At 40.9% G+C, this 13,603-nt stretch overlaps 1 protein-coding gene across 2 annotated transcripts in view; it reads left to right on the top strand.

Moving 5' to 3' along the window:
• The window catches only part of STARD3NL (STARD3 N-terminal like), a 120,477-nt gene that overhangs the window by 35,777 nt on the left and 71,097 nt on the right, over positions 1-13,603 (top strand). For both annotated transcript variants that reach the window (XM_073630495.1, XM_073630494.1), the window contains exon 2: positions 7,875-8,049. The gene's annotated coding sequence lies outside the window, so the exon portion shown is untranslated. The remainder of the gene's footprint in view (positions 1-7,874; positions 8,050-13,603) is intronic.

Raw genomic sequence — 13,603 nt, 5'->3', positions numbered from 1 at the left:
CTGTTTAGCAGGCCGCAAGATGGCGGCGGGCCACGGGCTTCCGAGGTCGGCCTCCGTGGAGTTCTCAGCGTCCCTTATAGTGTGGCCACCTCCCAGGGATGTCCGATGCCTGTGTGTGGCGATCCGGCGTCTCTCCTCCCGCGGATCGCGGCGCCGGGGCCTGGGGATGCAGGAGGCACAATAGGCCTCCAAGATGGCGGTGGGTTGTTGTCTTGTAGGCCCGGCCGCTGACTTGGAGAAACCCGATCGGGTAGCCAAACCCCACAATTCTCGCTGGGAATAAGATAGATGTAGTCCGGGGATAGCTGGGGAGAGTTTGGAGGCTCTCCCACAGCTGATAGCCGCAGGATGGCCGTGGATTGGCTCCCGCTCTGTGGAGCTCTACTGGAGCACGTCTTGCTCCTTCAACAGCCGGACACGCCCCCATGAAGTGAAAAGGTTGAAGCCGTTGTGCACTGCAGTGTGCTTTCCAGGGAGCAATGCTTTCAGAAGCGCTATAGCGGTTTGGTAACTACCACGGTTATTCTCCAGGGTTTTTGGTTTCAGAAAAAAGTATACTGTTTTGGGGGGGGGGGGGGGGGTTTGTTAACTGATCTTGAAGTCTAAAATGTGCTTCCCTTTTTTTTTCCCCAAAAACTATTTATTGAATTTGCAGAGTAGAAAGTCTTATCTTTGGGCATAGTGATGACATAGGCAAAGAAGAAGCAACTCCACAAAAGAATGTGAAGAAAAAGACAGACAGGCACGGGAGTGTCACACAATACAGTGTTGGGAAAAAGCAGAAAAATGCCTGTAATCTGCCCAAATAGAAGCTCATGTGCTTTTTTGAGCTTCATGGATTTTGCTGCAGGCTACAAAACGCTCAGATGTGAACAGGGACCATTTAAATGAATGGGGTTTTGCTTGTTGGGCGTTTTCTGTATTTCCTGACTACTTATGACTTTACCCGGTGGAGTGCTTGGTATGTTAACCCTTTACAGTACATGAAGTTTTATAATGTAACCCTGCAAAGATTCATTTTGTTTACATTGTAAAAGAAAATTAATAAAACAGTTGGAGTAAGGCCCCTTTCACACTGACGAAGTCCGCCAGCAGATCTGCCTGCTCAACATGGGATATGTCCGCTGAACAGGCAGATGACAGGTCCATGTCCACTCCGCTAATGCACAGCGGACATGGACACAGCCTGCTGTCCTCTATGGGCTGTTGGATGAAAACGAACCACCTATCTGTTTCTATCTGACTGTCATCCAATCTGATCCACCAGACGGATGTGGAATGGATCCCCATCTGTCTGTTTTTATTGGGTCGGATGCTGGCGGTTGTGTCAGCGGACATAGAGAGCAATGGATGGTCCAATTGGACCCGCCTGAAAAACTGACAGGTGGACCCGATCGCTCTGTCCATTCACCATAGCTGGTCTCCCACAGTACACAGAACATGGAAATGCAATCATTTTTGGAAATATAAACTGCTAAATACATGTTCTCATCAGCAGTTATAGCAGTCTTGTGACTTCTATCAGTGCCTGATTAAAGCTTGTAGGAGGAGTTTTCACACTACACTAGCTGTGCTATCAGGATGCAGGACCCCTGGCCCTCTGTTTGGACAGTGCTGATTGGCCCTGTGCTGATCACATGCACTCTCCCGAGAAAAAAAAACACTCTAGCAATACACACCAAACTGAGCATGTGCAGGCTAACTCCAGTAACTCTGTCTTATCTGGACATGTTTTGGGGGGCAATGCAAGAAGGGGAAGACCTGTGCATACATGATCAAACAACCTTTTTACACAGTGCAGAGGATCAACCACTTAGGTTCCACAGTGAGTATAACAAGCATGCTTTACTGCATATACAGACTGATTTTACTGTTGTGGGTTTAGTAACACTTAAGCTCAGTAATGTCCTTGCCCTTAAAGTAATGCTATCACAATTGTGAATAGTTCAATCTGAGAACATGATGAAAAGATATTGGGATTGATGTATTTAAACCCTTAACGCCGACCATACGCAAATTTGCGTTCATGTTTTGAAGGGGTTAAATGGCTTTTTAGAGCGGGCGATTGGCTCTTTAGTAATAATAACCGATGCTGCTAAAAGCCGCTTGGCTGTTATCCTAAAGGAGCAGGAGAGGGCGCTTTCCGATGCTCTTCCCAGGCCTCCTGATCCACTGGGAGACCCGAGCCACCAGCCGGCGCGTCTACCAGCTAGGCTGAGACCCCTATGAAGCCAGATTCGGCTTGGATCGGGTCTCCAATCTAAAATCCCAGAAGCTACATCATGACGTCACTTCCAGTTTACTCCGCTGCCAATGGCGCCGATTTAAAAAAAAAAAATTACAGTACGTTAAACTTTTTTAAAGCGTCGCCTATGGAGATTTTTAGGTAACAAAGTTTGTTGCTATTCCACGAGTGCACAATTTCAAAGCATGATATGTTGGGTATCCATTTACTCGGCGTTGCATCATCTTTCACATTATACAAAAAAATTGGGCTAATTTAGCTGTTTAGTTTTTTTTTTGATTCATGAAAGTGTTCTTTTTCTTTCCAAAAAAAGCGTTTGAAAGACCGCTGCGCAAATACCGTGTGGCATAAAATATTGCAACGATCACCAAAAAAATTAAATATACAGTGGGGACGGAAAGTATTCAGACCCCCTTAAATTTTTCACTCTTTGTTATATTGCAGCCATTTGCTAAAATCAATTAAGTTCATTTTTTTACACACAGCACCCCATATTGACAGAAAAACACAGAATTGTTGACATTTTTGCAGATTTATTAAAAAAGAAAAACTGAAATATCACATGGTTCTAAGCATTCAGACCCTTTGCTCAGTATTTAGTAGAAGCACCCTTTTGATCTAATACAGCCATGAGTCTTTTTGGGAAAGATGCAACAAGTTTTTCACACCTGCATTTGGGGATCCTCCGCCATTCCTCCTTGCAGATCCTCTCCAGTTCTGTCAGATTGGATGGTAAACATTGGTGGACAGCCATTTTTAGGTCTCTCCAGAGATGCTCAATTGGGTTTAAGCCAGGGCTCTGGCTGGGCCATTCAAGAACAGTCACAGAGTTGTTGTGAAGCCACTCCTTCGTTATTTTAACTGTGTGCTTAGGGTCATTGTTTTGTTGGAAGGTAAACCTTCGGCCCAGTCTGAGGTCCTGAGCACTCTGGAGAAGGTTTTCGTCTGGGATATCCCTGTACATCTTTCCCTCGATTGCAACCAGTCGTCCTGTCCCTGCAGCTGAAAAACACCCCCACAGCATGATGCTGCCACCACCATGCTTCACTGGTGGGACTCTATTGGACAGGTGATGAGCAGTGCCTGGTTTTCTCCACACAAACCGCTTAGAATTAAGGCCAAAAAGTTCTACCTTGGTCTCATCAGACCAAAGAATCTTATTTCTCACCGTCTTGGAGTCCTTCAGGTGTTTTTTTTTAGCAAACTCCATGCGGGCTTTCATGTGTCTTACACTGAGGAGAGGCTTCCATCGGGCCACTCTGCCATAAAGCCCTGACTGGTGGAGGGCTGCAGTGATGGTTGACTTTCTACAACTTTCTCCCATCTCCCGACTGCATCTCTGGAGCTCAGCCACAGTGATCTTTGGCTTCTTCCTCTCTCACCATGGCTCTTCTCCCCCAATAGCTCAGTTTGGCTGCACAGCCAGCTCTAGGAAGGGTTCTGGTCATTCCAAACGTCTTCCATTTAAGGATTATGGAGGCCACTGTGCTCTTAGGAACCTTAAGTGCTGCAGATTTTTTTTGTAACCTTGGCCAAATCTGTGCCTTGCCACAATTCTGTCTCTGAGCTCTTCAGGCAGTTCCTTTGACCTCATGATTCTCATTTGCTCTGACATGCAATGTGAGCTGTAAGGTCTTATATAGACAGGTGTGTGGCTTTCCTAATCAAGTCCAATCAGTATAATCAAACACAGCTGGACTCAGATGAAGGTGTAGAACCATCTCAAGGATGATCAGAAGAAATGGACAGCACCTGAGTTAAATATATGAGTGTCACAGCAAAGGGTCTGAATACTTAGGACCATGTGATATTTCAGTTTTTCTTTTTTAATAAATCTGCAAAAATGTCAACAATTCTGTGTTTTTCTGTCAATATGGGGTGCTGTGTGTACATTAATGAGGAAAAAAAATGAACTTAAATGATTTTAGCAAATGGCTGCAATATAACACAGAGTGAAAAATTTAAGGGGGTCTAACTACTTTCTGTTTTTTATATATTATATATATATATATATAATGTGTGTGTGTATGTGTATGTGTGTATATATATATATATATATATATATATATATATATAATATATTGTGTTTGGGGGTTCTAAGTAATTTTCTAACAAAAAATATGGATTTTAACTTGTAAGCAAATTGTAAGCAACTGACATTTCTTGTCAGAAATAGGCTTAGGCGTGAAAGGCTTAAGGCAAATTGTGCACTTGCTCCACAGTTCAGTAAATGAGGTGAAGGTTCACTTTGCAAAGAATACCTAATTGTATGCAACAATTGCATGCAAATAAAAAAGCAAAACAAAATTTTGCTTACACATGATATGATGATAAATGTCAGGATATCTTTCCCTCATTTACTAAGCTCTGGAGCAACTGCCCTTGAAGAGTAATATGGACATGCAAAAGGCGGGACTTATAGGTGCCAGAATGAGTCTACTACATGGTCATTTATCCACTTCAATACAGGGCATTTTCACCCACTTCCTGCCCAGGCCAACCTTTAGCGCTGTAACATTTTGAATGACAATTGCGCGGTCATGCAACACTGTACCCAAATGAAATTTTTAGCATTTTTTTCCCCCCACAAATGGAGCTTTCTTTTGGTGGTATTTGATCACCTCTGCGGTTTAATTTTTTTTTGTGCTATAAGTTTGAAAACACTATTTTTTACTTTTTGCTATAATAGATATCCCAATTTAGAAAAAAAATATATTCCTCCGCTTAGCCAGATATATATTCCTCTACATATTTTTGGTAAAAAAAATTGCAATAAGCGTATATTGATTGGTTTGTGCAAAAGTTTTACAGCGCCTACAAAATAGGTCATTAATTTATGGCATTTTTATTATTTTTTTTTTACTAGTAATGACAGTGATCTGACACTTTTGACAATATTTTGGGGCCATTTACATTTATACAGTGATCAGCGCTATAAATATGCACAGATTACTGTATAAATGTCACTGGCAGGGAAGGAGTTAACACTAGGGGGTGATCAAGGGGTTAAATGTGTTACCTAGGGTAGGAGACCAATCGATGTTCCCATATACTAGGAACACACGATCTGTCTCCTCTCCCATGACAGGACGTGGATCTGTGTGTTTACACACACTGATCCACGTTCCTGCTTTGTAATGAACGATCGTGGGTGCCCGGCGGGTATTGAAGTGGTTAAGATAAAAAATACAAATTTTATTCAATATCAAAATATTTAAAATGTAAAATGTCACATAAACATGCAAGTCATACAACTGTGCAGCCACTTCTGCTCTACATGTTTTGCCCAGAAGAGCTTCCTCAGGAAGCTTAAGAGTGCTGCATAAAGTTGATGCTATAAGAGTGAAGAACAGACCTTTATGAATATGTACAATAAGTTATGTTTAAATAGATAGTTACAATTCTTTTTATCATCATTAAATTTTGTTTTTTTACATGAATATTATACAGAATATATTAAATTAAAAAGAGAGGCCTACCGGATACTTATAAAATCAAGATTTAGTTCAATAGGGCAAACTAATTCCTCTGTGCAATCATAGTGGAAAGACGAGGCATATATTTCCTACAGGGATGTATAGAAGAGGGGTTTTAAATAATTCTAATTGGCCAAGCAAAAATCAATTTGTCTACATATGGAAAGAATTTTCCTTAATCGTATCAGATTCTATTACAACCAATTGATTCCCCTTTTCCCATTGAAAAGAGTGTTAAACTGCTGAAATTTTAGGTGGGGAGAAGACATGGAAGGTACTTGCTGAATTGAGGGGCCCAAAATGAGATGGTTACAACAGCAAGGATCCCTTCAGACTGTGTGGGCCTACTAGATCAATCACCAGCCAAGAGTCAGCCTATATGGTCCTGAAAGGAAATATAGGTATCTGTTCCATGTGAAATAACAGTGCAAGGAATGAGACGGAGCCTCTGAGTCAACCAAACAGGGGAAAGAACAGACACCCATCTCTCTAGACTGAGAGACAGCCTGTTTGAGATGGCTTAACTTTGCAAAGAATACCTAATCATATGCAACAATTGCATGCAAAGAAACTAAACAAAAAAAAAACCTGTATTTTTTGCTTGCACGTGATTGAAAGATGGATGTCGGGATATCTTTCCCTCATTTGCTAAGCTGTGGAGCAAATGCCCTTGAAGAGTGCAACTGCACCTGCAAAGTGCACAGTCTATTCACCATTAGTAAATCCACCCATTGCTTCAGTGGAATTTACTCCAAAAATGATCAGTAGATCCAGGTATATGGGCAGCACTTATGTAAGTGTATTATGTAAACCTTGACTATTTTTGAATGATGCTACTCTACACCCTTCCCCTTCTGCCTTCCAAGGATGCTTATTGGTCTGTTAATGTGAACGGCAGCCTCACTGACCACTAGGGAGACCTGTGGAACAGAAGGGTGAAGACAGGCTTGGCTTTTCCAGGAAATGTCAAGATTTGCCCATACATGTAGCTGCACACATCCGTGGCCCTACAGAGTGTGACATGTAGTTGGTTTAAACTGTCCAAGTTAGTGGAAAAACAGTTTAAAGCAAAGCCTGGCATAACGCTAAATACACAGGTGAAATGCAAACATTTGCTGTTACGTTTTACTGATACCTGCCAGAAAATGGAGAATTGTCTGCAGCCAGCCTTGTGTAAACAGGCATTTGTTTGTACGTGAACTGCTTCTGTTCTGGTCACATACAGGCCATGGAGAATGCAAATGCAGTTTTATGAAGTCAGAAGTGAGTCAGATGGAGGCCAGAAGTGCCTTCGAAGGTTCAGAAGCCTCCTTAAACTGGCTTAAATGCACCTGAAAGCATGCTGCTGCTTCCAATCTACACAAGCCCTTTATTCACACCTGAGCAGAGCCTATTCCTTGTGATTGTGAAGGTTTTTTTTTTAATTTATGAAGGGGCTTTCCTTTCACAAGCATTCCATTTCATGTATTTGTTTCCTGTACTGTTTTTTTAGTCATCAAAATGGGATTCTGCATGTTGAGCATAGTCAGGCATAGGAAAACACACTAAGTGTGAATGGGGGCTAAAACCGGCCATAGATGGTTTGAATCTCAGACTGTTAAGCAGGGACCAGCCAAGACTTGAACCATTTATGGGCAGGGTACAATCAGCATTCCAGATTTTTGCATGCAATTATTGGCAGCAGCTATAGCCACGAGCAACAATCACTATGTTTTCCTGGCAGGAACAGCTTCCTGCACCCCTACGCCAGGAGAACAAAATCGCTCTGCGGGAAGGGTTCCACAATTAACACCACTGACTGTGTTATTGGGGGAATTGAGTGATTTTCTAACCGATGGTTACAGGAAAGAGAATCACACCATCTATGACCGGCTTAGAACACACATGAGCACATGGAATATAGAAAATACACTTTTTGATTAATTGGGTACATGGTTTTTTCTCTTTTGTTTGCTGAAACCACTTTGGCTGTGGCCTCTTCTGATAATATCCATTCTGTAAACTGTATAAAGCTAGATTATAAAATCTATTTCCTCCTTAAAAGCACCTGACATGCATATCTTTACCCATTGTTTTGCTTTAGAATAAAAGCAAAAATATTTTTAATTTTATGTAAAACCACTTGGGGTTTTCTTTCTTCCTTCTCATTGCAGTTTGGTTGGATGATACAACGTTTATCTACAACACAATCACAAGGGGAAGGTGAAGTGTCTGGAGCCTTGCCAAGCAGCATGTGATGTATAAGAAAATACTTTTGTTTCCACAAGTTATGGAGAGTCGCACAGGGAAGTGAGAGGAATTGTTCTGGCTGACACACAGTTGTGCAGTGTGAGTATTGTAGTCCATATCCATAGACAACATTGCATCTCTTAATTCTCAACACTTGGAGCTACTGAATTACATTAGGGAACATTTTTGTTTCTTTTTTTCTGGTTAGCAGCATTCAAAGATTCAAAGCAGAGGTTTTAAGTACATTTGGCTTTTTAAAATGGAAAACTACAATTTGATTGCAGCACTGTGTGTGTGTGTGTATATTACATATAATGTGTATGTGTGTATATGTGTGTATGTGTGTATGTGTGTATATATATATTACAGTTGTGCTCAAAGTTTTACATACCCTGGCAGAATTTGTGATTTCTTGGCCATTTTTCAGAGAATGTTAATAACACAAAAACTTTTCTTTCACTCATGCTTGGTGTTTGGCTAAAGCCATTTATTATCAATCAACCATGTTTACTCTTTTTAAATCATAATGGCAACAGAAATTACCCAAACGACCCTGTTCAAAAGTTTGCATACCCCGATTCTTAAAGAGAAAGTAAACCCTGATGGGCTGTCTTGCATGAACTGCATGTTTTGAGATCTCCCTAGAGTGTTCTGATGATATTGAGGTCAGGAGACTGTGAGATGGCCACTCCACAATCTTCACTTTATTCTGTTGTAGTCAATGAGAGAGGTCAACTTGGCCTTGTGTTTTGGATCATTGTCATGTTGGAATGTCCAAGTACATCCCATGCGCAGCTTCCTGGCTGATGATTGCAAATGTTGCTCCAGGATTTTTTGATAACATCTTGCCATAAATTTTGACCAAATTTCCTGTGCCTTTTGTAGCTCACACATCCCCAAAACATCAGCGATCCACGTACCTTTTCATCATAGGCCTTGTTGACTCCTCTGCAAATGAAACGTTTATGGTTGTGGTGATCACTCCAAATTACTTTGTGCCAGAAGGTTTGAGGCTCGTCTCTGTGCTGTTTGGCGTATTGTAAGAGGGATACTTTGTGGCATATGCGTAGTAATGGCTTTCTTCTGGCGACTCGACCATGCAGCCCATCTTTCTTCAAGTGCTTCCTTATTGTGCATCTTGAAACAGCTACACCGCATGTTTTCAGAGAGTCCTGTATTTCACCTGAAGTTATTTGTGGGTTTTTCTTTGAATCCCAAACTATTTTCCTGGCAGTTGTGGCTGAAATTTTAGTTGGTCTACCTGACCGTGGTTTGGTTTCAATAGAACCCTTCATTTTCCACTTCTTGATTAGAGTTTGAACATTGCTGATTGGCATTCTCAATTCCTTGGATATCTTTTTATATCCCTTTCCTGTTTTATACAGTTCTACCTTTTCCCGCAGATCCTTTGACAATTCTTTTGCTTTCCTCAGAATCCAGAAACGTCAGTGCAGCACTGGATGAAAGATGCAAGGGTCTGTCAGGACTCCAAAAACTCATTGACCTTTTATACATGCACACTAATTACAAGCAAACAGATCACAGGTGAGGATGGTTACCTTTAATAGTCATTCAAACCCCTTTGTGTCAACTTGTGTGCATGTTATCAGGCCAAAATCACCAGGGTATGTAAACTTTTGATCAGGGTCATTTGCGTAGTTTCTGTTGTGATTATGATTTAAAAAAAGTAAACACAGTTGATTGATAATACATGGCTTCAGCCCAACACTAACCATGAGTGAAAGAAAAGTTTTTGTGTTATCATTAATATTCTCTGAAAAATAGCCAAGAAATCATAAATTCTGCCAGGGTATGTAAACTTATGAGCGCAACTGATATTTATATATATATATATATATATATATATATATATATATATATATATATATATATATATATATATATATATATATATATATATATATATATATATATATATATATATATAATATCTCTAACTAAAATAATGTGGTTGCAGTGTGCACACCCTCTTATAACTGGGGATGTAGCTGTGTTCAGAATTGAGCAGTCACATTCAAATTCATGTTAAACAGGAGTCTGTACACACCTGCCATAATTTTAAAGTGCCTCTGATTAACCCCAAATAAGGTTCTAGTAGGTCTTTCCTGACACTTTCTTAGTCGCATCCTACAGCGAAAGCCATGATCCACAAAGCTTCCAAGGATACAAAAGAATTTCCAAGGCTATATATATATATATATATATATATATATATATATATATATATATATATACTCTCATGGAACACAGTGAAGAAGAAAACCGGTCAGGAAAGCTGCCAAGAGGCCTACAGCAACAAAGGAGCTGCAGAAATAACTGGCAAGTACTAGCTCTGTGGCACATGTCAACATTCTCCCGTATTCTTCATATGTCTGGGCTATTAGGGTAGAGTTTCAATATGGAAGCCTTTTCTTACGAAGAAAAACATCCAAGTCTCCCAAAAGCATGTGGGAAAATGTGTTATGGTCTGATGAAACCAAGGTTGAACTTTTTCATAATTCCAAAAGATATATGTTTGGCGCAAAAACAACACTACATACCACCAAAATAACACCATACCCACAGTGAAGCATGGTGGTGGTAGCATCGTGCTTTGGGGCTGTTTTTTTCTTCAGCTGGAACAGGGGCCTTAGTTAAGGTAGAAGGAATTTTGAACAGTCCCAAATACCAGTAAATATTGGCCTTCAGGCTTCTCCTAGAAAGTGGAACATTAAGAGGAACTTCATCTTTCAGCATGACAACGACTCAAAGCATACATCCAAATCAACATAAGAATGGCTTCACCAGAAGAAGATTAAAGTTTTGGAATGGCCCAGCCAGAGCCCAGACTTGAATCTGATTGAAAATCTGTGAGGTGATTTCAAGAGGGCTGTGCATAGGAGATGCCCTCACAAGCTGATAGATTTGGAGTGTTTTTGCAAATAAGAGTGGGCAAATATTGCCAAGTCAAGATGTGCATGCTGATAGGCTCCTACCCAAAAGAGTGCTGTAATAAAATCAAAAGGTGCTTCAACAAATTATTAGTTTAAGGGTGTGCACACTTATGCAACAATATTATTTTAGTTTTTTATATTTACTTCCCTCCACCCAAAATATTTCAGTTTGTACAGTTTATTGGTCACATTAAAGGTGGAAAAAGTTCTGAAATGATTTATCTTTGTCATATATATATATATATATATATATATATATTTACATCACTAAAACCTGACATTTTAACAGGGGTGTGTAGACTTTTTATATCCACTGTAATAGCAATAAGCATAGCAGTTCTGACATGTGGATAAGCTGTGGCATGTTATAACAACATTGGATTTATTGGGACAGGACATGCAATCTCTTCCTGTGCGCTGCTTTAAAATGCAGTGCAGTGTGAATAGGACACAGAAAACCATCGTTTTCTGTGTGTCCTAGTGGGGACCTGTGTTCTTCTAGTGTGGTAAAGCGCAGATCACTGTACTATATCTATACAGGGCCTTAAGAGAGGCCAAGGGCATATCACTAGGCATCAGGTACTGATTGAGGTGCTGGCAGCTGGAACTTTAGAAAGATTGCCATACAATTTAATACAGGAGAAATCAGAGGGCCCTGCTCGTTAGAGCTTACAATCTAGGAGCGAGGGTCAAGTGATAGATAAGGTAATAACTGTGGGGGATGAGAAAATAAAGTACAGTTGTTATTTGTGGGCAGAAAAGGTTTCTCTGAAGAGGAGGGTTTTCAGGAGTCGCCTAAAAGCAAACAGAGTAGGAGATGATCTGCAGATTGGGGTAAGGAGTTCCATAAGATGGGAGAGGCTCGGGAAAAGTCCTGGAGATGAGCATAAAAAAAGGAGGTGACAAGGACACTAGAGTGCAGGAGGTCTTAGGGGGAACAAAGAGGACGATTACATTGGCATTTTGAGACAAGCTTAGTGATTCAGCTGGGGCTGAGTTGTGGATGGCTTTGTAAGTTGTTAGTATTTTGAATTGAATTTGTTGGGTGAGCGGAAGCCAGTGGAGGGATTGACAGAGAAGAGTAGTAGACACTGATCGGTTGGTAAGGTGGATGAGCCAGCATCATTCAAAGGACTGAAGGGGGAGTAGTCTAGTAAAGACAAGCCAATGAGGAAGGGGTTGCAGTAGTCGAGGCAAGAGTTGACCAGGAAGTGAACTAGGAGCTTTTTGATGTCATTGGTTAGAAAGGAGCGTATTTTGGAATTGTTGCAGAGGTTGAGGCAGGAAGATTTGAACAGTGATTGGACGTAGGGCCGGAAGGATTGTTCAGAGTCTAGGATTACACATAGATCTTGGCGTGCAGCGATGGACTGATAGTTGTGACTTTGATCTTGACAGAGAGATCAGGGAAAGGGGCACATGGGGGAGGAAAAATGATGAGCTCAGTTTTGGATAAGTTGAGTTTGAGGAAGTGGTGTGACATCCAGGCTGATATGTCTGCTAGTAAATTAGTGATACTTGAGGAGACTGAAAGAGTGAGCTGAGGGTTAGAGAGATTAATTTGGGTGTATAGATGGTATTGGAAGCCATGGGAGGTTATCAGCTGACCCAGGGAGGAGGTGTAGATCAAGAATAGGAGAGGTCCAAGACTCATGTGGAACCCAGACAGCAAAAGGAAGAGGCGAGAGGAGTAGATCTGTAGGTAACCTAAGGGTGCGTTTGGATAAGAAGGATGAGAACCAGCGAAGAGTACAGTCGGGGAGACCAAAGACGCGGAGTCTTTTGAGGAGGAGGGAGTGGTCAACTGTATCGAAGGCAGCAGAAAGGTTTAGGAGTACAGTATCCTGTCATTTGGTTTTGTACGTTAGTAGATCGTTTGTGATCGTTTGTGAATTTTAGGAGAGCCGTTTTTGTGGAATGTTGAATGTTGATGGTGAAATCCAGACTCTAGGAGATCAAGGTTATTCTCAGTGAGGTGGTCCCTCAGTCAGTTGTAGACCAAGACGTTCATGGTGTTTGGATAAAAAGGGGAGCAAGGAGATGGGGTGTAGGTTGTGAAGATTGGTGTCTCCTAGAGAGAAGCTCCCTAAACACGTGTAGTTGAATAAACTTCTTTTTCTTCACTGTGAAGATGAGTGGTTTTGACTAAATTCCACAACAGTTTAACTATTTGCATGTGGTATGTACATTGTTGTCTCTAACCTGCTTTTTATTGTTGGCCTTGGAGTCTGATCACTGCTTTGTATGTATGCCTTCTTTTTATACAATAAAAGTATTGTGAAAGAATGATTGTCAGAAAATACCCACACATTTCTGCCCACCACAGCCTTTTAAAACTCTGTGGACCAAACAAACAGAATTAAGCCCCAGACTGTATTTCTGTACTTGCAGAAAATGTACTTAGATGCTCTGGCTGTATTTGTTTTATTTTTTTATGCTAAGGATGACTAGTAAGGTGCAATATTTATTTATTAATGGTACTTGTATAGTGCCATCAATTCACTCGGCACTTTACGTATATTATGTATTTACATCAGTCCCTGCTCTCAAGGAGCTAACAATCTAAGGTCTCTAAATCGCATACATACACCTACTAGGGCTCATTTAAACAGGAGCCAGTTAACCTACCAGCATGTCTTTGGAGTATGGGAGGAATCCAGAATGCCTGGGGGACACTCACACAGGCACAGAGAGAAAAA

The sequence above is a fragment of the Aquarana catesbeiana genome, linkage group LG05, assembly GCF_042186555.1.
Source record: "Aquarana catesbeiana isolate 2022-GZ linkage group LG05, ASM4218655v1, whole genome shotgun sequence".
Classification (NCBI taxonomy): domain Eukaryota; kingdom Metazoa; phylum Chordata; class Amphibia; order Anura; family Ranidae; genus Aquarana; species Aquarana catesbeiana.
The sequence above is the reverse complement of the archived record's forward strand: the minus strand, read 5'-3'. Positions and strand labels throughout refer to the sequence as shown.